This window comes from Dermacentor albipictus, chromosome 7 (genome assembly GCF_038994185.2).
Source record: "Dermacentor albipictus isolate Rhodes 1998 colony chromosome 7, USDA_Dalb.pri_finalv2, whole genome shotgun sequence".
Taxonomy (NCBI): domain Eukaryota; kingdom Metazoa; phylum Arthropoda; class Arachnida; order Ixodida; family Ixodidae; genus Dermacentor; species Dermacentor albipictus.
This window is the reverse complement of record NC_091827.1, coordinates 32,782,882-32,806,253: the sequence shown is the minus strand read 5'-3', so window position 1 is coordinate 32,806,253 and position 23,372 is coordinate 32,782,882. Positions and strand designations below refer to the sequence as shown.

The window sequence follows — 23,372 nt, the reverse complement described above, 5'->3', positions numbered from 1 at the left end:
AGCAGAGACGTCGACGCCGAGAGTGTCCTGCCACGGAGGGTGCTGACGCACGGTTCAAGAGAGAATTCCTCGACCGTGAGTGCGGCCGCAGCTGCAATGTGCGTGATAGTCGGTGGTTTCATCACAACCTCACGCAACTGCGCTTCGGGTGCGATCAAACGATACTTTTAAAGCGGATAGCCTTCGTTGGCTTTTTCGCCCGTTTTCGCGGTTGTCGGTGCTTGTCGAACTTTATCATCGGCGATACCGTTATTAAAGCGGATGTATTTCTACAAGCGGTGACAATCGTCGTCGATGGTTTCTGCACAACTCCTTCTCCGCACTTCGAAACTAAAATGTGGGGTTTTAATGTGACTAAACCGCACAGTAAATTGTGAGAGGCGCTATAGTAGCGCCGGTATAATTCTGTCCACCTGTGGTTCCAAAATGTTCTCCCAAAATGCGGTGCACGAGCACTTTTTTTTTACTGCACGAGCGTACTGCGGACGCTGTCGCCGCGATTCGAACCCACGACCTCGCGCTCAGCAACCTTAGCCACTCATTCACTGAGGCCGGGCATTTATGGACTGCGTTATTTTACGTCAACTGCGCGGCATCTTTTGAGAGGCTTTTATCCTCGCTTAACGTCAAAACGAACAACCGAAAAAAGTGCCGATAGTGCGCTGTCTCTAAGCCTCGTCTTCTGCTTGAAAATAAAAGAATAAGAGATCACACCATCACACATCTGTTCCTTCTGTCTGTCTACTCCTCGTGACAGTTTGACGGACAGATCGTTTTAGCTCTTGCCGGCGTTTCTTGCTCGCCAAGCCCGTCGCTGAGGCCCGATGAGTTTCCATTTAGCCGAGACAGAGTGAGATAGATCTGTCTTTTTTCCTGACTACATCGTTTCCTTCGCACGCGTTCATGACGCAAACGGCTTGGCTGCCACGCTTTTGCGCTTACTTGCACAGGCCACGCTATGATTCCTTCCTTCGGGACCTTCACGTGCCTGGTATATACCGGGTATATCAGCGAACACTGTAAAAATTAAAAAAAAATTTCCTGTGAAAGATACCTCTATCCCTGCCCATGACCTGGTCTACTTGAAGAGCTGGGCATCACTTTCACAGAAAAAAAAATTGAAATGCATATCGAGTTAATTAACACAAGATCCCTAATTAAGTGCGCAGCTAATTACCTTATGTGACATTGCAATTTACTAATTCTAGCCGTGGAGTTCCCGAAGCGGATTCACTTGGAACGAATTCTCGGGATAGTACCAGTTTCGACATGTTCATTCCCGAACTTTAAAAAATAATTAAGTTATGGGGTTCTACGTGCCAAAACCACTCCCTGATTATGAGGCACGCTGTAGTGGAGGACTCCGGAAATTTCGACCAGCTGGGGGTTCTTTAACGTGCACCTAAATCTAAGTACACAGGTGTTTTCGCATTTCGCCCCCATCGTAATGCAGCCGTCGTGGCCGGAATTCGATCCCGCGACCTCATGCTCAGCAGCCGAACACAATAGCCATTGAGCAACCACGGCGGGTATTCCCGAACTTTGCGGAGGAATGCGTTGGCGTTCCGGTTAGTTTTATTCTTCTCCTTTCCTTGCCCTCCTCATCCTAAGGCTTTTCCATCCCCTGTTTCCTTCCCTGTGCAGAGCAGCATGTAAGCGTCTACATAAATACTGCCAGAATTATCTTCAATTTCATTGAAATTTCAAATTTCAAGAAATTTCATTTAGGAGCTTTTTCTTTTTCTCTCCTTGATTTCACCACGCGTTTTTAAAATTACAACTTTGATAGGGAATTAGGAAAGGTCACAGGCTGATCCAGCCATTTGGCTGTGGACTATTCATCCACTTGCTTTTATGCCGCCAAGCGTAATCATAGATAGTACTTTTATTTCGTTGAAGTAATTAAAGAATATATTTTTTCTCAGCTATGAACCACTAATATTCGAGCCGATGGTTTAATAGCATCGTGTTCCCTGGCTTCGGTCATGTTATCTGAGAAGCAGCAAAAGGCGAGAGATTTCAAGTGTAACTAATTGGGAAATTTTGTTGCTCTCTTTTACCTCGGTCTTTGTGATTCTGGAAGCGTGGAAAAACTTATAAAAACTTTAATTTGTTCGCGTGTTTTACTCTTACTGTGAAAGCGGGGAAGGCGTTACTCTCGCTAACTAGTGATTGGCCAGGGTTTCTTGCAGATTTAGACCCTGCTGGCTTTTAATCTGCTACAAGGTATCGTACGGTCGTTTAGGAACGAATTAATTAATTATGCATAGCTGCAGCAAGAGGAAATTAAGTAAATGCGCTTAAAATAACGTGTTACTGGGAGAGCTCCCTGATACTTGTAGGTTTAAACCAGCCCACTTCGAAGCAGTATTCAATGCTTACCTTTCTTTCTATCACGGTTATCAAAAGTTTGCACTTGTTTAAAACTGCAACTAGGAAAGGTTTGAAGCCGAGAAAAGCACTAAGTGAACAGTGACATATCTTTTATTGTGATTGTCTTTTTTTGTATTAAACATTCGCAGATTAATGGGAAATTCAGTTGCTTTCTTTTACCTTGGACTTTGTGTTTTTGGAAGCATGGAAAAACTCATAAATATGGTCATTTGTTCGCGCGTCTTGCTCTTACTGTGAAAGCGGCGAAAGCGTTATTATCGCTATCTGTGATAGCTCAGGGTTTCTTGCAGATTTAGAGCCTGCTTGCTTTTAAGCTGCTACAGGGTATCGTGCGTTCCTTTAGGAACGAATTAATTGATTACAGATAGCTGCAGCAAGAGAGAAATTAGGAATTGCGCTTAAAATAACGTGTTTCTGGGAGAGTTCCGCCATACTTGCAGGTTTGAACAAGCCGGAACATTAAGCGAGCACTGCATGCTCGTCTTTCTTTCTATCACGGTTATGAAAAGTTTGCACTTCTTTAAAACTGCAACTAGGAAAGGTTCGAATCAGAGAACAGACTTAAGAGAACAGTGACATATCTGTTTCGTGATTTCCTGTTTCTTTATTAAACATTCGCAGATGGCAAGCGACCAACCTCCGTTTGATAAGACAAAGAGAAACGTTCGGGCAGTAATGCCTCTATAGTCCGAGTCGTATTCGTTTGTGCAGGTGGCGCTCCCTGGTGCTATAAATCGATGGAGAGAGACAGGACTATTTCTTCCTCCTCTTTCCTATCATGCTTTTCGCATCCTGCAACTTGCTTCGTTTATATTCGTTCGTCACGGAGCGCTTTATAAATAAGCACCAAAGCGTTGCGTAAGGAAGGTGCTCTGGTCAACAGGCAGCAATTATACTTTAATGTATGCGCGTAACAAAAAAAAAAGAAAATACTAGCGGCCTTTGAAAAGTTTCCAACCTAACAAAGAAATGATGCAGATTAGTACGATTGGAGTGTGCGATAAAGTTATTCTCGCATGCTCTTAAATTGTAATTTGAACACCTTGGCGTAAATACCTATTTCATTGTTGCAGGCTGAGCGAGTGATGCGCAGAATGAATGAATGAATGAACTTTATTCCCCTTTTAAGAAAGGGGAGGAGCCGGGGGGGAGAGAGGGAGGTCTAAGTAGTCCAGTCCCAGCAGGCGTCCATCACCACATTATGTGGCTAGAAGTCCGTCTACCAGTCGTGGTAGGCCTCCGCTACCTCCTCAGCCCACCTCAGGACTCGGTCCTGTAGGGTGGGATCGGAGCTGCGCAGGGCAATCTCCCACAGCTCCTCGCTACTAATTAATGGTTTGAGCTCGCGGGGGGGAGTTTTGATGGGGCATTGCCACATGATATGGGAGAGATCTGCTATGGGGACAGGGCAAAAGCGACACTTGGGTGTCGGGTATGTGGCAGGAAAGAATAAGTGCAAAGTGCGCGGGGTAAGAAAAGTGCGAGTTTGTAGTTGTCGCCACAGTATTTCTCTTTGGCGCGTTCTAGACACAGAGAGAGGTGGATACAATAGGCGTTGGTTTCTGTAATGTGTGCAAATTTCATGGAATGTGACGAGTGTGTCTTTATTGGTGTGTTGTTGGGAGTCATTGGGTTTTAGAGTTAGGCCCATATTTGCGGCCACTCGTTCCGTGAATCCTCGAGCAGCGGCATGAGCCATTTCGTTGCCATGGAGTCCTTGATGTGCTGGAGCCCATACGAGAGCGATGTCCTTTCCTGGTGGGTGAGCTACAAGCAGAGAGTGCGCGAGGTTGTTAATGTAGCCGCTACTGAAGTTCCGGATAGCAGTCTTAGAGTCACTAATAATGACGTCGCAATCGGGTAGCCCCGATGCAAGTGCAATGGCGGCCTCTTCCGCGTCACCCGCCGAGGTGGTCTTGACTGATGCTGAACAAACAGTGTTGCCCTGGTTGTCTACGACCGCTACAGCATAACGATGGTTAGGGGTGTAGGCTGCAGCGTCCACATAGTACACTCCTTCAGCCTGTCCATAGCTGCGTTGTAGCGCCTTGGCTCGATGTTTGCGGCGTTCGACGTGAAATTCGGGGTGCATGTTTCTGGGTAGGGGCTGGATGTGGTATTGGCCAGGTATGTTCGGAGGAAGTTGATGTCGCCTGCTCTCGTTGAATGGTGGAGCACGATGAAGTTGTCTTAGGATCTCACGCCCAGCTTCAGTTGTGGTGAGTCTATGGTATTGTGATGATAGATGGGCTTCGGTTAATTCTTGAAGGGTATTTAGTGTGGCGGTGGCCATCACCCTTTGTGTGGATGCTCTAATTGGCACACCAAGAGCGACTTTGTGTATCTTGCGAATCAAGCAATTCACAGTATCCTCTTCCTGCCTAGAGAGTGAGAGATACGGTAGTGCGAAGGTGATTTTGCTTAAGACAAAAGCCTTGATTAGCTGAATTAGTTCCTTCTCTCGAAGCCCTCCGTGTTTGCTGGAGATCCTCCCTATCAGGCGGAGCGTGTTATCTACCGTTGTTTGTAGTGTTTGCATGGTATGCTGATTTGCTCGGTTGCATTGGAGGTGTAATCCTAGGACCCTTATCCTGTCTACTTGGGGTATAGGGTGCCCTTCAATCGTGAGTTGGATATTCGGGGGTGAAGTCCTGAAGCGTCTTGTGGGGCGTAGAAGGAGAAGCTGTGATTTGGTGGGGGAGCACCTGAGATTCAACTCGTGACCCACTTGCTCGACCTGATCAATTGCGGCTTGGAGGGTGTCTTGGATGTGCCCGTCAGAACCTCCGGTCATCCACAGCGTAATATCATCCGCGTACAGTGTGAATCGGAGGTCAGGAATCTTCTTGAGAGTGAAAGCTAAAGGTCGCATAGCCAAATTGAAGAGGAGGGGAGAAAGTACTGCCCCTTGGGGCGTGCCAGTGCTTCCTAAACTTATTTGGCCAGATTGTTCGCTGCCTAATTGTAGCGTCGCAGTGCGCTTCGTGAGGAAGCTGCGTATATAGCTGTAGATTCGCTCCCCGCAGTTTATACTGCTAAGTTCGCGTAGTATGGCCAAGTGGGACACGTTGTTGAAGGCGCCTTTGAGGTCGAGGCCGAGCAACGCTTGTGTGTCACGTGCGTCGCTCGGTTCGATAATGTCTTCTTTGAGCCTTAACATGACATCCTGACAAGAAAGAGATTTGCGGAAGCCAGTCATTTCCGAAGGGAACAAGTGATTATGTTCGATGTATTTGGAGAGGCGTAGGTGGATTACGTGCTCCAAGATCTTCCCTATGCATGAAGTCAGAGAAATTGGACGGAAGTTATCAATGTGAATTGGCTTATTCGGCTTTGGAATGAAGATCACTTTGGCTGCTTTCCATTGTTGGGGTATCTCTCCCTCTTCGAGACAGTGGTTGTAATACTCGGTGAGTTTGCTTATGGATAGCTCATCGAGGTTTCGAAGCGTTTTATTAGTCACAGAGTCTGGGCCTGGTGCCGTGGTGGTTCGCACTTGGTTGAGCGCATGTCTAACCTCCGCTTCTGTGATGGGGCTGCAAAGCTCCTCATTGGGTTCACCAGCATAGTCAGGCATGGGTATTTGCGTAGAAGGGGGCATATGTTTGGAAGCCAGGTTGCTGAACATGGTCGGCAGGTCGGCTGCATGTTCATGCAGCAGTTTATTCATCTGGTGGTTGTTGTGCGTCCTAGACGTGGTGGGGTCGAGCAGGTGCCGGAGCAGTTGCCAGGTCTTTTTAGTGCTGAGAGTACCATGCGCTCCTTCGCAAACCTGAGTCCATTGCTGCGCCGCCAATTTGATAGCATATTGTTGGATCTGATAGTCTAATTTGGCGATTCGGATTCGGAGTTTACGATTGTAACGTGCTGTTAGCCATTTCCGAAGTAAAGCTTGCTTCGCTTCCCACATGTGTAGTAGCTTGGAGTCAATTGTGGCCAAGGGTGTGTCTGGCGGGAGAGTGGTGGTATGGGCCTCTACGTCTGCTTGCAAGGCGTTCGCCCATTGATCAATGTCGGTAATGGTTTCTTCATTAGTGTTGCAGCGAGATTTTCTGAATTCTGTCCAATTCGTAAGCCTTAGTGGTTTCGTGGCTAACGGTCTGTGCTTAAAATCTACACGGAGTTCAAGGATGTAATGGTCGCTTCCCAAGTTGTTTTGAAGGTTTTGCCACGTCGCCTGAGTGATGCGGTGAGTTAGGGTGAGGTCGGGGGATGTATCCCTACTGACGCTATTTCCTAGCCGGGTAGGAAGAGTGAAGTCATTGTAGATGGTGAAACCTTGATTTTGTATGTGCTGCCATAGAGCTCTTCCCTTAGGAGTGGATGCGGAGTGGCCCCACATTTGATGGGGGGCATTGAAGTCGCCCGTTACGACTAGCGGCTGTTTATTGGCGTTAGCTTTGGCCTGGGCAAGCATGTTCTCAAAGCGGTGGTGTCGAGCATTGGGAGGGCTATAAACATTCAACACGCATAGGGTGGGTTGGGTGTGGCGTTGAGGTAGAATTTTGATGAAATCGTGGGGGATTTCAGTACTGCTGAATGTGTCCCATTTAACAGAAAGATGTCGCCTTGCAAGTATGGCAGTGTTGGGCTTGTCTATGTGAGGGTCTTGAAACGTATTGTATCCAGGTAGCGTGACTTTCCCGTGTGTTTCCTGCAAGGCTATAATGTCAGGGAGCTCGTTAAGACTCTGTAGAAATAGTGTTAGAGATGCGCGCTTGTTGCGGAACCCTCTGCAGTTCCACTGCCAGATGACTAGACTACGGGCTGGCTTCATCATTATTGCCATTTTGAAGGACGGGAATTTGGGACGTCGCGGAGCGTCTTCCCCAGCTGTCGATTAGCTCTTGAAACCGGCAAAACTGTGCAGATGCCTCACAAATAAATGAATCAAGCTTGCTCTGTAGTCGATTTTCAAGGGCAACAAGTTTGTTTTCCAGAATGTCCATGCGGTCAGTGAGGACAAATATGGCGTTTTCAACGGTGTTCTCGGTGTCTGTTATTTCGGCGTTCTTCCTTTTTGCGGGTGGGGGCTGCGTGTGTGATGAAGGCAGCATTGGAGTTACGGCTTCCGGCGTAGCAGTGGATGTAAGTGTGTCCATGCATTCTGTCGGAGGACGTGTGAGTGTGGGCGCAAGCGTTTGTGGGAGTGGTTTGGAAGTAGCAACAGGAGTGTCAGTGATATCGATGGGGGGGTGGAGCATTGCTTTGAGCTGCTTGATTTCGTTTTTAAGCATTTCGTTCTGATTTAGCAAGTATTTGATGAGAGAGCTATCAGCATATTGTGAGGAGCTACTATTGTGGGAGACTACTCCTGCCCAGCTCACCTTTTTATGGTTGATGGGCGGTGTCTCCTCGTTGCGTGGGGCAAGCGGAGGCCAAGCTTGCTTCGATGATGGGAGCTGCGCCGACGCTGCAGTGTTCTTGCGGCTGCTGCTCTGCGGCGTCTCTTGTCCAGTGCGTTGATGGGGGGCCTGTACAGCGTTCCTGGCCGGAAGTGGCAGTTTAGATTCTGGAGGTGCCGGGGGTGGTGTCCGTGGTTTGTAGCGAAGTTTGCACTCTGAGGAACCAGTCTCGTGTGTTCCGGTGCAGATGATGCAAGTGGGAGTACAGCTGTGGTCCTGAGGAGGATCTGGCATGCCGCATTTTGGGCATAGGCATATGGTCACATTGGGGCAGACGTCTTGGCGATGGCCAAGCTGCCGGCACTTAGTACACGCCTCCACTTTTTGTCGATATGGTCGGCAGCGGAGGTCTGTGCGGAGGTAGTCAACGTAGAAGGGGACCCTTGACACTTCGAAAGTGACCAGGATGGAGTCTGTAGAGCCCATTCTTCGAGCAGCTAGGATGTTGATTGCTGGATTGGACTCTCGAAGGTTAGCCAACACGTTCCCCTCTACCAGGGAGGCCGGCAGCTTGATGATACCCCTACATGAATTTTTAGGGTCTGCAACGTGCGTGGAGACTTCGTAGCTCTTGCCCATGATGGTTAGGGTGGCGATCTTCAAATAACGATCAGCTCTGTCCATGCAGGGAGTGCTTATGATGATTGTGTTGTTAATCTCGTTGGCCCGGAGTCGATCTAGCGATGCTGCAGCCGTGGAGAGACCAGTGGACTTGATGACGATGTCGCGGAGAGAGACTGGATGTATGTTGGCGCAGTTGACTCCACCGTGTACACGAAGAATTATTTTGTACTCTGCGGCTGGAAGTGGAGGAGGACGAGGCAGAATGTGGCTTACTTGCGGTGGAGTTTTTAGGGTGCTGGGCGAGGCTGGCGAAGGCTTCTTGGTGTTGGAGTAAATAAATTTCTCGCGCCAATCGAGGATCTCTTCCGGAGTCATGTCGACGCTGTCGACGACGCCGTCCTGACTCATGGCTGCTGCAGCTGCTACCGCCGACGCACGCTGCCGGCGTTGCGCGGCAGGGGCGCGGGGGTTCGGATGTTTCGAATAAACGGCGATGAACTGAAGACGACAGGTCCGATTTCCGCTGAAGAGGTGTCGTTCGACAGCGGGTCACTTACAGCACCAGCGATCCAGAAATCACAAGAGTCGAGGCAAGAATTTGGACACAGCACACGAAAAAAGACGGAGCCGATGCATCATGCAACCACAGCGTTCCGTCGTCGTCTTCTTCCTCTCCTGATGCGCAGAAAAATGTGCAATTCACGCGGTAGAAGAAGAGGGCAGTGACCTAGTGTTTTTCTCTTTCTTTATCTTTCTTTTTTCTTTAGTCGGCGAATGCCGATAAGACTAAGTTTCAATTAGATCACAGCGTGGTTGAGAAAGAAATTCATGACAGAGCACAATGATAGAGCGCGTTGCTTACTTGAGCAGATGGAGAACATCAACCGTAGGCAAAGCGCGTTCACATTGTCCAGGAACTGGTCCAGTCTTCGAGAACTTTTATGTTCCGTGAACGAGGTGACGCTCTCAGCTGCACGCATGAGTGCGCCAAGAATTGCGAATATGCTAGGCATATCTGCTGTTGTGTCTGGAATGTTCTTGTGGAACAAGAAACAAAGTACACGGCTAGTCAAATTACAAATGCGGGCATTTATGGCTCCTGTACAACAACGCCATCTAGCATATATATATATATATATATATATATATATATATCATCGCTCGCTATAGCAGCGCCCCGTATTACAAACCCCGGCGGCAGAGGCGCTGTCCCGGCGCTCGGTATGTTTGGGTGATATCGCTTCAGTCGAGCGACGCAGGGGCGTAGCCAGGGGGGGGGGCTTATGGGGCTTCAGCCCCCCCCGAAATGTTTTCGTGCTGTCCATGCACCGCAGACCAAAGCAACCCCCGGCGCCGGAAATCACTACGGATTTTGTCTAGAATGTCTTTTTGACGCTCGAAAAGACATTTAACCGCGAAGATTGCGAACTCGGGCTGGATTTCGTGGCAACGCCCATACACCGGCAGTCATATAACGCCAAGCAGTCCCATCCGAGCACAAAGTTTCAAGGGCGCTTTGATGGTGAGCGGGCTCGCCGCGGCATCTCACTGAGGCCACGGAATCTATGGAGCGCATGGATATCAATTGCGAAACATTATGGGTATAAATCTCATAAGCTCTTGATGTGAAACGTGCATTGACATTTCCAAAGTTGTGCTTTAAATTTTCAATTGCGGAACTTTGTGGGTTTAATGTTGTTATAAACATTTGACGCCAAAGGTCCATTGACTTTTCTAAAGTCTCACATCGGAACATACAACGAGACAAGCCAAATCAACACACTAGCAGACGAGTTGACAAAGCACGCAACGAGGTCCAATGAGACGATGCGTTGGGGTGGTTCATTTGTGCCGTCATGGCACATAAAAGAATATCAACATTTTTTTTAACCTACGCCAGAACATCCACGTCAAGACATTAAAGCCAGGCAAAGTAGCTACGTTCTTATTTATTTTTTCTACTTTGACTTTTATTCGCCGAGGACACATTGAGCCTCTTCAATTTTTTTTTGTTCTCACTACCCTACCCGCGGGCTGCCAGAGCGAGCCAGAGCGCATATGTTTTTCTCGTATGGCCCCGACCACCGCGCGGTACACTTCGGTGGGCGTTCGGTTTGCTCTGGCCGAGTGGATTTTCACCTGACAGAGTTTTGGAAGCTTTCTGGCTAGCAGACGAGAGAAAAAAACAATGGCCGCTCGCCGCCATCACTGTGGGGACTCGAAGGATTGCACCGCGTTCCTTGAGCGGAACCTTTCCGGAAAGTCTTGTTTCGCCGGTGTAGGATACTGAGCAGTATGCGAATGGTTCTCAGTGGGCCAATCGTCTCATGTTTTCTTCGGTATTAATTCCGTAGCCCCATTAGGTCCCCGATGTAGGCATTCGATTCTGGCCAACATACTTTCCTATGCGTTCTTTTTTTCATTTCGGTGCCTCCGCCCCACAGAAAAAAAATACATTGTTGCGGCGCAGCGAATTGTCGCATGGTGAAAGTTCGATTTTGATACTTCTTTTGCGGAAAGTAATGGGCGATGGGACGCTTCAGTTTCCGGATAAGTTTATTATAATATTGCGAAAGCAATTATATGGACACTCCAGGCGCATTCCTGCCATCGCCGTCGCCTATAAAGTCCAAGGGTGATAAAATCGTGACCACGCGCTGCATACTGTATGTGCGAGTGAAAGCGTAGGAGGTGAGGTGGAATGGGTGAGCCGACGATGGTGGCTCAGTCTTGTATGCGCAAAGGAGAAAAGCGGGGAGCAAGCGCGCCGCCTTCCATCGCGCGCAATACATCGGGGGGAGTGGATGGAATGGGGGCGGAATCTAGGATTCTGTGAATTTATGATTGTGCAACATGTTTATTTGCCTTGTTTGACGCATTACATACAGTTACTTTTTCTTACATACATAGACTCATTGGAGACTTATACGCATACCTAAATATCTTGTTGCGAGGTTTTGTGTATACATGCAGTGAACTTTGTTTCCAGTGACACTTTTTTGTTATTTATCAAGCCGTATTTTCGCATTTGTATACCCATTGTATTTTTGCATTTCTAATGTACGAGGGCGAGTCAAATGAAAGTGCGCCTACCCTAACCGCGCAATAATGGTTCGGTTCATTATCTGCGAGGCATGCGCGTAGGAGAACGGCATGTCTCATTTACAAAAGTGACACGCAGGTGTGAAGATAACTGTTCTTTAATGCTCTCATACACTGGGTTGAATATGGTTGCGTCGCATGATGGACACTTCAAAAGTTGGACAGCTCGGTGTCACGAAGTTTTTGACAGCTAAAGGTGTTTCCAAAACAGAAATTAATCGCCGTATGGCTGCCGTTTACGTTGAACAGGGCATTTCACTGACCACTGTGAAGCGTTGGAACAAACGGTTTAAAGGACGTTGTAAAGACATTCCTAGACTGGACCAAAACGATCGTGCAATCACCCCCCACACAATTTCAAAGGTTCACGAGCTGATGGAACAAGAAGGGAGCATAAGCATCGATGAACTGGCAGACCGTCTGAACATCAGTCACGGTTTGGTTCACGCCATCATTCATGAGCTTCTCGGTTATCGGCTCTTTGGTGCGCAATGGATCCCCAAGATTTTGTTCCATCGCGAGCCTGACGGAGAAGTTTCGCGCTGCCTTGACTCATCTGATCGGGTATCACAATGAGGATGACGACTTCTTGTTTGCATTTGTGATTGGGGACGAACCTTGATGCCACTACTACGAGCCTGAAACACGACGGCAAACTTACAGTGGAAACATTCGAATTTACCACGCCCAAAGAACGCAAAGGCGACCATTTCCACTGGAAAGGTGTTGTTGACTTTTTTTTCGGTCGTCAGGGTCCATTACTGATGGAATTTGCTAAATCTTGAGAGGCTATCAATTGTTTCCGATATTGTGAAACGCAAGAACGGCAGTGTGTCGCAATCAAGAACGAACAACGTGGAAAATTGACGAATGGGGTCATCTTGTTCCACGACAATGCCTGTCCCCACGTCGCTTATGTGGTTAATACAAAGCTGGCAAAATTCAAGTGGGAAACGCTGCAGCATCCGCCATACAGCTCAGACCTGTCACCTTGCGACTTCTACATTTTGGGGCAGCCGAAAAAACAGCTCGAGGGAACCAGATACAGACTTTTTGAAGCAGCAACCCAAGGAGTTTTATAAGACGGGAATCACGCGACTCGTTAGTCAATGGGACAAATGTCTAAATTCTCATGAAGACTACTTTTAAATAAAGTACCCCGTTGTTGGCTCACATTCATTTGACTTGCCCTCGTATATCTTGCAGAATTCCTGCTTTTTGTACGTGCCCTCTGTTGCGACTATGATTTCGGTGCAATTACTCACGATACACGACCGGTGGCAGCTGCTCCTGCGTAATACATTAAAACAAATTACAGCGTCATTGAGATTTTTGACTGGTCATTGCATATATACAAGAATGTAAGCACGGTTCTTGAATAACAAAGTTTGTTAACATATTTGTCCTCAACTTGTTCAGTTCATTGCCTTTTAATTTTTCATATCAGTGGCATGCACTGCTTTCCTGGTTTCGAACTGATATAGTTCTAAAGTTCGTGTGATATTTTATTTAATTAGATAGACAAAAATATGGAAGCATTGATACCAGTTATTTTGGGCAAAATTTTTGGCACATACGAGTATATTCTTTTATGAAAAAATACATATTTTATTGTTTTGACTGTGCGTAGCGTTCAAGAATTTGTTTTCAGCATCTTTGGCAATGACAATGCAGTTATTATTCATGGATTTGATCCCTTGACAAATTGTTAAGAGGAATCTTTAGCTCGGGCCCCATCCGACGCGGCCTATTCAAATACTTGTAAAACGCAGAAACGCTTTTCTTAGATAATCCTCCTAATCGCTTTTGTTGAAATTCGTTGCATTTGAGAGAGAAAGGTAAATCCTAGTTCTGTTGGAAACACAACTTCGATTTAGGGCCTGAATTTTGTTTAAAATATTTTGAAAAATTCGAAAGTTTGAAAAAATAGAAGCACGACGTTTACAAACTAATAGCTATGCATGAAGAACAGACATTGTGGTTCTGTAAACGGCATCTATTATAACAGTCAAAGCGGACGAGTTTGCTATGTCAATTTGTATCTTACGTGAATTGGTTACGTTCTGTACAAGGGTTCTGCACAAGCCGTATTTCCACAATACTAAAATTTTTTTAGATTCATGTGTAACATATCCATTTTGTCCGCTGTAGATGTACTATTAGATGCAATTCACAGAATTATGATATCATTTTTCATTGTTGAGTCACGGAGTTTTAAACTTGATAGTTTCGTTTTCTGAAAATGTTTGATTTGGCCAATTTTGAATAAATAATTGACCACCTAAATGAACAATTCGAAACCAGTAGTCACTAGAATTAAACTTTTTCTTTTAAATGCAACAAACCTCCTCAAATTTGGTGAAGTGGTTGCAGGGAAAAACGAATTCCCCTTCTACATGTATTTAAATAGGAGCACCCGAGCTAAAGCTTCCTCGAACAAAATTTCTGGCTACGCCACTGGCCCCATATGTGTATATATATATATATATATATATATATATATATATATATATATATATACACACACACACACATGGGGCCAGTGGCGTAGCCCCCCCCCGAACAAAATTTCTGGCTACGCCACTGGAGCGACGTGAAAGATATCAGAGGAAGATCGCGGTGTGGAGGTATCGAGAGGTTGTTGCTCGTAGGTCACGTCTGTCACTTCACGCAAGACACGGTATGGACCTGAGTAGGGCGAAATCAGATTCTCACAAAGACCAAGTCGCCCTGCTGGTTTCTGAAGAAGCACGATGTCACCAGGGTTAGAGTGGGCACGCGTTGACGAGCGTCACATATTCGTCGTTGCTTCTTTTGGCAAGTGGTAAGAGGCAGGCGAGCAATCTGACGCGCCTTGGTAGCTCTATATGTGGCACCACGGGCATATTCTAACCTTGTATACCGAGAACTGCTGGGAGGATCGTGTCAAACGGTAGTATAGGATCTCGTCCATACAACAGAAAAAATGGAGGGAAGCCAGCAGAATCATGGCAGGACGTATTGTAGGCGAATGTAACGAACGGCAGAGCGACATCCAAGTTACGGTATTCGTTGGAGACGTACATAGCGAGCATTTCTGTGATAGTTCTATTGAGCCGCTGTGTGAGGCCGTTGGTATGAGGGTTATACGCCGTTGTAAACTTGTGCTTTGTAGCACAGGTGTGCAAAATGTCCTGGATAATTTGTGAGAGAAAGTAGCGGACCCGGTCGGTAAGGAGTCGTCAGGGAGCACCGTGGTGAAGTATCCCAGCGTCGAGAAAGAAGTCAGCGACGTCGGTTCCGGAATAAGCACTCCGAAAGAACCAGCAGAATGTGCTTGGACATTTTCACCATCCAGCTAGGGCTACTCGTCCGTCGTACTTTTTCTTTCAGCCCTTCCCTTAGCTTCGACCTCCATTTTTCTTTTCATTTGTTTTATCTTAGCCTGTTATGATACGTGTCCTCACTGCATTCGGTGGCCAGGAAATTCGCCTTGTGCCTTCGCAGTCACGCTCGCTTCCCCAGTGAGGGCACAGCACTGCTGATACCATGCTGTCCGGGCCAGGGAATAGAGTGAGGAGGCATGGACGAAATAAAGGGACGTCTCGCGGGAAAGAAGGGAAGAAAGGAAATCCCAGAGGGCCCCGAAGGGCTCGCAACTCCTTGCGCCGCGTCCCCCCAATGGCGTCTAGTTGTGTACCCTCGACGGGAATACGCGTTGCAAGGTCTCCGACCGGTCTGTCGAGCCCCCTCACCCCCTCTCCCACCTACTCCCTTCACAATCGACCCGGACCGGAGCCTGAGTGTCGATGTTTTCGTCGGCGCCTATACTATGGCTGGAAAGACGCTCAGAGGGATGAGATGGTGGCAAAGAAGAGAAATAAAATATGGGGAAGACGGGAGGGAAGCGTAGGCAAAAAGGGAATGCCGTAGCCTAGCTCCTGCGTTGGACAGGGGGAAGAACGTGTCACTGGCCGCTGAGAAGGCTTTGTAATATCCTACCGGTTTGTGGCTTTGCGTATACTTCTGTTGGGACAATGAAAAGGCGCAGAGGGAAGAGAACGAAGGTGAGAAGAAAAGTGACAAGTGCTGGCTGCACTGGGAATTATTCTTGATTTGACGTAGGATGAAGCCCAAAAAAGCACGTCTTGAACACTCGATGGAAGAAGGGGAAGGGGGGGTAATGCAGGCAGTCCATCGTCACTTGCTTCTATATTCGTTTCTTTGTTTGTCTTTGAACTAGAAATGTAGGCAGTATTGTTTCACTTACCCTAATTTTGACTTGAGCTGTAGTACGTATTGAATGTGGTGTACTAGGCAGCAAGAGAAGCACATGCATATTCGGGCTCACCGGTCCATCACGCAGTCGCTGACTTCAGGAGCCGGAATCGGCGTCGAGCTGGGGGCTGCAATGTCGGCCTGACGTCGCACTTTCTATAGGTCAAAATAATTTACGCCCTTTCGGTTGCAACGACGTACGAACGATGAACGCGCCATTGCGATGCCCTTAATTCCCACTTTCCTTATTCGTCTCCTGGTATTTCGCAATCATTGCATCCTTCGCCCTGTCACAAGCGGGCTTGTAATTCCCGGAACGCACAGCACCTGTCACCATAAGTAACGCAAGGCAGCCTTTCTTGTGTCTTTCCGCTTGTCACTTCCGATATCCTCATCGTTCGAAGCAAACGTTCTCTCTCCCCGTAGAGAAAGCAAAAAGGACGTGGGAACCACTCTGCGCAGCTTAGGCAGCGGCAGTCTCAGGCAACGCTGCTCGTGACTTTCTTTTTTTTTTTTTGGCTCCTTGCAGTTGATCCCAAACTAATCTAGCCGATGGTTGGCACCGCTACTGGGCGACGTTGCGACACAGTGACGTTATTTCGGGTTGGCGCAAGAACTTACTCAATCAGCGAGCTTAGCGGGAACGGGATTACACGGAAGATCGAGAGATGCTTTCCGGGAAAGCAAATTGAAGGGAGCTGCTCTCGTAGTGTAGTTGACAGAGTGCCGCAGTCCGTTGCAGCCTTCGGTGACTGCGAAGACGTAAGCGCGTTGGCGCCGCGCGAAGTGAGGCACGCCTTGTGCAACGGCTTCGCGCCAGAAGACATGGGTTGGGAAATGGCAGAAGCGCCGATTTCCCCAGCTACGCAGATGCGGCTAATGACACCGGCTGTTGTTGGGAAAGAAAAAGACACACCCATTTCAGCGGCGCACTCCCCGCACACCTCACTCCTCAGCCACCTTTCCATAGATTTAATGGATGGATGGATGGATGGATGGATGGATGGATGGATGGATGGATGGATGGATGGATGGATGGATGGATGGATGGATGGATGGATGGATGGATGGATGGATGGATGGATGGACGGACGGACGGACGGACGGACGGATGGATGGATGGATGGATGGATGGATGGATGGATGGATGGATACTGACAAAGAAACTGATATCGTGGCAGAGAGATTGACACAGACATCAATGCATCAAAAGGCAGTCACAGAGACACAAACATAAAGACAGTAGACGGACCGAGCATCAGACGGACAGCCAGATAGATAAATAACCACAGCGGCAGACAGCTTGATATACGGTAGGAGATGCACAAATAGATAGACAAACAGCTTTTTTGGGATAGACGCAGTGGTACAGATGGATCCAAAGAGAGGCAAATATATGGATGGATGGATGGATGGATGGATGGATGGATGGATGGATGGATGGATGGATGGATGGATGGATGGATGGATGGATGGATGGATGGATGGATGGATGGATGTATGGATGGATGGATGGAAGAAAGGAAGGAAAAAGAAAGAAAGAAAGAAAGAAAGAAAGAAAGAAAGAAAGAAAGAAAGAAAGAAAGAAAGAAAGAAAGAAAGAAAGAAAGAAAGAAAGAAAGAGTAGGGGAAGGAAGGATAGATGGATCTTGATATCATGGAATGCTTACGGCGACCACGTGAAAAGCAGCAGTGGAGTCGCTCGGGGCACGCGTTAAATCAATTCCGGATTTCCTCCGGGGAGTGGCCCTTGAGCATGGAGAAGTGTTTGGCGGTTCGGCCGCACGTACCTCCGGAGGAGCCAAGCCACCAGCCGCGCGTCGGAGCTCAATTAAGGTCGGGCCCAGTTTCTGTTTGCGGCGTTTAGTTTAGTTACTAAACCTTTTTGCCCCCTTGTTATAGGAAGCTGTGACGAGGGGTGAATCGTTTCTCGGATACACTGGGCTTGGGCGCGCATTTGGCTAGACTTCGCTTTTTCTTGCTGCGAGACGCCTATAAATTAGCCTTACTCCCACGCCGATTCCCTCCGGAGTATGTTGCCAAGGGCTGCTTCCGGGCGGGCTGGCTGTAATGTTGGAGAGCCTACATTTTTTTTTTTTTTTTGCCGGCACGTTACTCGCTGATGCGAGGCTGCTGACTTGGTATTTGACCGCCGGCAAAGGAAGCGGGAAAGAGTTCTTTTTTCTTGATTCTCTGAATGGAAAGTGAGTGGGTTTGCTGTAAAGGGTGAAGAATCAAGCGAGAGACGATTTGGGGCTCGTTATGAGTAGTCCATCTGAATTTCGCATATGTAGCGAAAACGTTATATCGCGAAAGTAAAGTGACAAGCCGGATCTTCTACTCCATGTAGAGGGAGAGCACATGGGTACATTTAGAGGCAGCCGATTATTCTATCTTCGATAACGACAACAGCTGCGCAAGCGCGGGCCATGCGCGATCATGTAGAGGAAAGACGAAAATTTTAATAACTCTGGCAGCGTGTACGGACTGTCATTAGCGTCGAGTGGAAGTGGGCGCACGTAGAGACAGCGTGCGAATGGAAACGTTTGGGGCCTAGCGAAGTAAGAGGGTACGTTTTTATGGCCACAGAAGCGCTGCTGCGATATTTGAAACCTGTGCCGGATTGAGTCACCGTCTGTGATCCGGACTGAGTGACCGATCGGTATCCCCAGTGGGCTTTCTCTTCTTTTCTAATCTTTCCCTCCCCTTTTCCCTTTCCCCAATGTAGGGTAGCCAACTGCGCTCAGTCGTGGTTAATCTCCCTGCCTTTCATTTATCATTTGCTCTCTTTCTCTCGCTTTCTCTATCTCTATCTCTCTCTTTCTTTCTCTCTTCCTCTCTCTCTATCTCTCTTTATTTCTCTCTCTTTCTCTCTTTCTATCCTTCTCTCTCCCTCTCTCCCTCGATCCACCCCTGGCCGGTGCGCAGGTGAAAGCCAACGAGGCGCGTGCACCCCTTTCTAAATTCGGCGCGAAATTCCGAGACAAAGAAAGCGCGGGAACGACTTAGAAAGCGCGCCAGAGCTCGCGCGCGTCGCAACTTGCAACGTAGAAGAGCGCGAGCCATTTATAACCGCGACCAGAACAAGTACGCCCTGCCGGCGTGTCGAACGGCGCGGAAAAGACGAACTGACGCGGCAAAAAAAAAGTAATAATAAGAGCGTCGAGTCTGGAAGTAAGGCTCGAAGGGTTGGAAGGGAGGGAGGTACCGGAGAGGAGGAACGCAAAGCAGGGATGTAAGGGCTCAGACGGTAAGAAAATGGCGGCGTACGGAACGAGGGAGTAGGAGGAGTTCTGCGCAGCAGACGAAAGAGGGCGCTGTTGGGGGAAGCCACTCTCTCGGGAGTCCTTGATTGAATAGCCGGTCGTGCGCGTTAATAACGGAGACGGCGACGACGAGGTGCTCTGGTCTTTGTGCGAAGTGCGTTCGATGGGTTCCGCTTGCGGTGTCGTCTGCTCCCGTGGAAGGGACAGACGGCATGGAACGTTTTTGTCGGCCTCGCTTGTTGTTGATGGCCGCCCATCAGACCGATACATTGTTTTCGCCGCTGAAATGCGCGTAACATAGGAACGAGACAAGTGCGAAAAGAAAAATTTGGACGACTTATTTATAGAAGAAAACCAGCTAACAGGTGCGGACGCATGGACAATTCGGAATCGTTCTTGCCTTCATTGGGGAAAGTTTTGCGCACACTGAACGAAGACACCAACAAAAGAACACAAATACCATAATCGAAATCCTTTTCGTGTTGTCTTCGTTCAGTGTGCAGTGCCACTTATAGTCTCCGCGTCACAAAAAGAGGAACCATGCGACAAAATTCATAGCAGTGCAATAGTGGGATGAAGTGAATACATCGATAAATGAAAATGAAGGCAAGGAAATTGCTACTGTTCGCAGTAACTGCCTAGCGCAATATTCTGATAATAGGCAGAGGTCAGCAGTGGAAGAGGGGGTAAAAGGAAAGAAAGCGAGGATAACAGAACTTTACACAATGAAGGCAAACCAGCTAGCCCGCCTTTCAGTGTAATTGAAGATCATTTTTGGCAACTGCCGTGGTTGCTTAGTGGCTTTGGTGTTGCGCTGGTAAGGACGAGGTCACGGGATCGAATGCCGGCCACGAAGCTCGCGTTTCAATGGGGGCGAAATGCAAAAACGTACGTGTACTTAGATTAGATGCATGTCAAAGAACCTCAGGTGGTCAAAATTAATCTGGAGTGCCCCACTGGCCTGCCTCATAATCAGATTGTGGTTTTGTTTATTTATTTAGTCACGATACCCCCAAGGGTCCTCATTACCAGGGTAATACATGTACGGGGGGGGGGGGAGGGGAAGTCATTGGTCACAAATGATACTTATACATCGTACAAAAAAAGAACGAAAGTAAAAAATAATATTACAGTGAAACATGGGTAATATACAAGATTAATCACAAATATTGAACAGAAAACATTAGTATATATTAAAGAACATGAGGTAGCCGCAATAAAGAGCAAATAGCAAAGAGACATTGCAAGAGAGAGAGAAAAAAATAAAAATCGAGAAACGCTGTAAAGTGCCAAAATAATAATAATAATAATAATAATAATAAGAAGAAGAAGAAGAAGAAGAAGAAGAAGAAGAAGAAGAAGAAGAAGAAGAAGAAGAAGAAGAAGAAGAAGAAGAAGAAGAAGAAGAAGAAGAAGAAGATTAGGTGACAGGTCGTAAGCGAATTAGCTTTGAAAACTTGGTTAAATCTAGTTCCGTGACAATGTCGTATGGTAAGGCGGGATGGTAAGGCGTACAATTTAATAATAACTTTTTCCTTTCTGTGTGATGGTTTTGGGTTAGTTTGTTAGCTGGTTATCTTTTTTGCTCGATACGTTTGGTAGTTCGTGCAGTTTCCTACGCCGTAACAAGAAAAGCGGAGCCCGGGTTCGTTGTTGTAAATATGTGCCATTAATGTTGCCGTTGATGATGATGTTGATGATGATTATGACTGTAACCCCTAATTATGCCGCGCAACGAACAGTGTATACTCGCGGACAACGTTCTGCGGCAACGAAGGGAAACCTAAGTACAGGCGCGTGGCTGCTGTGCATGTGTTACTGCGCCAAGTAGTCCGGCTGCGTTTCACAGTGCTTTTGGTTGCTCTGAACTTGACGCTGAATTGACGCAGCTTCCACGTGCAACGGTTTCGCGTTTTCCCAGACGCGCAAGGGAAAAGCCGCAAACAAAGTGAACTTTTGCATTCAGTGGAGAGTTTTACTTTATTTAACTGTTGCTGATAAGGTGTCTGTGTTTTCTCTTCCCCAGCTTAAACTGACGTGGATGTAAACACCGAACTCTTTTCAGAAGCGCTGTCATCTGTGCGCGCTTTGTCTCCGTAGCTTCCCCTTCGTTGCCACAGAAGTTGTACGCCAACAGAGTGGGTACGCTTTGCTGCCACCATTAATTAGTGAACCGTGGGCCAGGGCTCCAAAGCAGAGAGGGAGTGTCTAGAATTTAGTTGGTTGAAACTTGCGAATGTTTCCAACCATTGTGTCGTCGGCTACTCCGCAAAGAATTAATCGTCCAATTATCGGAGGAGGATAACATGACTCGGCGTGAATAATGTTCGTCCAATAAAACACATCTCGTAAACGTGACTCAGCAGTCTAAATAAAGAAGAAAAAAAAATGACGCGAACTCAATGGAACATTCTGTCATTCCTACAATTGAATTGGTCAGGTCAGGGGAATAGCGCAACAAATAACTAAACGCACGAGGGAAGCACCGGGTATTGGACGGACGAAACGTCCTTCACCACCTCGCGTATTGTTGACGGCCGGCCACCTGGCCGATATATTGTTTCCGGCCCCGAAAAGGTTCTACATACAAACGTATGAAGTATGAAAATAGGAAAACGACAACTTAGTTATACGAAGATCGCCAAGCAAACACGAACGCAAAAAAAAAAATCAAATGCGGACAACGCGGCCTCTTCTTGCCTCTTCCTGCGTGTTCACCGAGTTTCTTCGTTGCAAGATTGCAAACCGCTACGTTTACATAAACCCGATAAAATCAGTTCGAGCTGCCTTGTTGGGCCGAAAAAATAGAACGGTTGTCAGGTTGACATAAACGATAGCTGATTGGAACCAATCGAGCGTCGAGACAAGATCTCGCAATCCGCCTGCAAGGCTGGTTCGCCCACACAACTTGTCCAGCTGTGTGGACGATGTGCTATTCAATAACAACGCGAGCGGGAAGAACCAAATAACAAAGATATGACAGGTACAGTAATCTAACCTTGACCTAACCCCACCTAACTTGTTGATATTGCCAATTCCTTTTTAAAAAATGTTATTCCGCGTGCAGCAACGTGTCGCAATTTCCCTTGTGGATGTGGACTATGAATTTTTCCTAGTGATAGTCTTTTTTTTTCTTGCTGCAGTTCTCTCACTCCTTCTTTATACTTCCTCCATTCCTTCATACATTCCTTCCTTTCCGACTTTCTGGGTTTTTTTTTTCATTCTCCTTTTTTTTTTCTTTTCGCGTTTCCTGCCACACGTGCGTTTCATCTCGTCTAGCTTCGGCTCCACGCCATCGCCGACTCCCGGATGATCGATCGGCATCGGGGACAGAAAAGCCGAGCACCGTCACGTCGCGTTACAACTAAGCTGGTTTACGAAAAGATTGCCGCAACCTCTCATTCACGTAGGAACACACAAAAACGGAAAGAAATGCACGGTGTTGCGGCGGGGGAAGGGCTATGGCATTCTTTACAGGGCGATGCGAAAGCGCAGCTTTCCATAATCCTGGCGATGTCGACGGCAGCCCTTTCCATACCCGGTGCTCTCACACGTGCCTGCGTAGGTGCAGGCAGTGATTGCGCAACTCAGGCAAATAAATGGGATTTCCGAAGAAGGAAAAAAATAAAAGAACTCGAGCGTGTTCATTTTCTCTCTTCTTTATTGAACTTTCTTTGTTGTTGTTGTTCCAACGTGCACTGTGTTTCAGCAGGAACGTAAAAGCGAGACTCTGCTGCGGGCTTGTTCACCGGGGCAGGTTGACACGACGCGATCGAAAGGTGCGATAAGGCGAGAGGAGCTTTCGAACCGATGGAGGATTGCCGCCAGCCTGATTAATGAAGGCTCCGCGGGTCGAGGCTATCGCGATTCCCGCGCTCCGATTCACTGTCGCCTGCTGTCGTCGACGTGTGTACGGCACAGTCCCAGCCACTGAAGATCCAAAGACATTTTCCTTAGTTGTGTTCTTCGGTGGCACAGCGTCGTCGTTTTCTTTCTACATATTCTCTTTCCTTTCTTTCTTTCTTTTTTTACTGCAAAACAGCGTATCGCCTACGAAACGCACTTATCGTGTTCCTTCCTTTGTCGCGCGCGTATGACGCAATGTGACGTAACAAGAGAGAGAGAGAGAGGGAGAGAAGAATATATTCGACGTGCATTTGACCCAATGAAAACACAGTTTCAAGCAGATTGTTTTGACTCTTACGCCAATGTCACTTCTTTTTTTCTTATTTCGTTTCTCTCCCTCTCGCTCTCTCTCTATGACACAGGCTCACCACAGTGGCTCGATAGTTATGGCGCCCCGCTGCTGCGCAGGAGGTCGCGAGTACGAATCGGCGGAGCCATGGTAGCCACATTCGTATGGAGGGCAATACACACACAAAAA

General features: G+C 47.5%; 1 protein-coding gene across 1 annotated transcript in view; it reads left to right on the top strand.

The window, feature by feature from the left end:
* The window catches only part of LOC139047810 (ninein homolog), a 386,852-nt gene that overhangs the window by 131,988 nt on the left and 231,492 nt on the right, over positions 1 to 23,372 (top strand). The window lies entirely within an intron of this gene.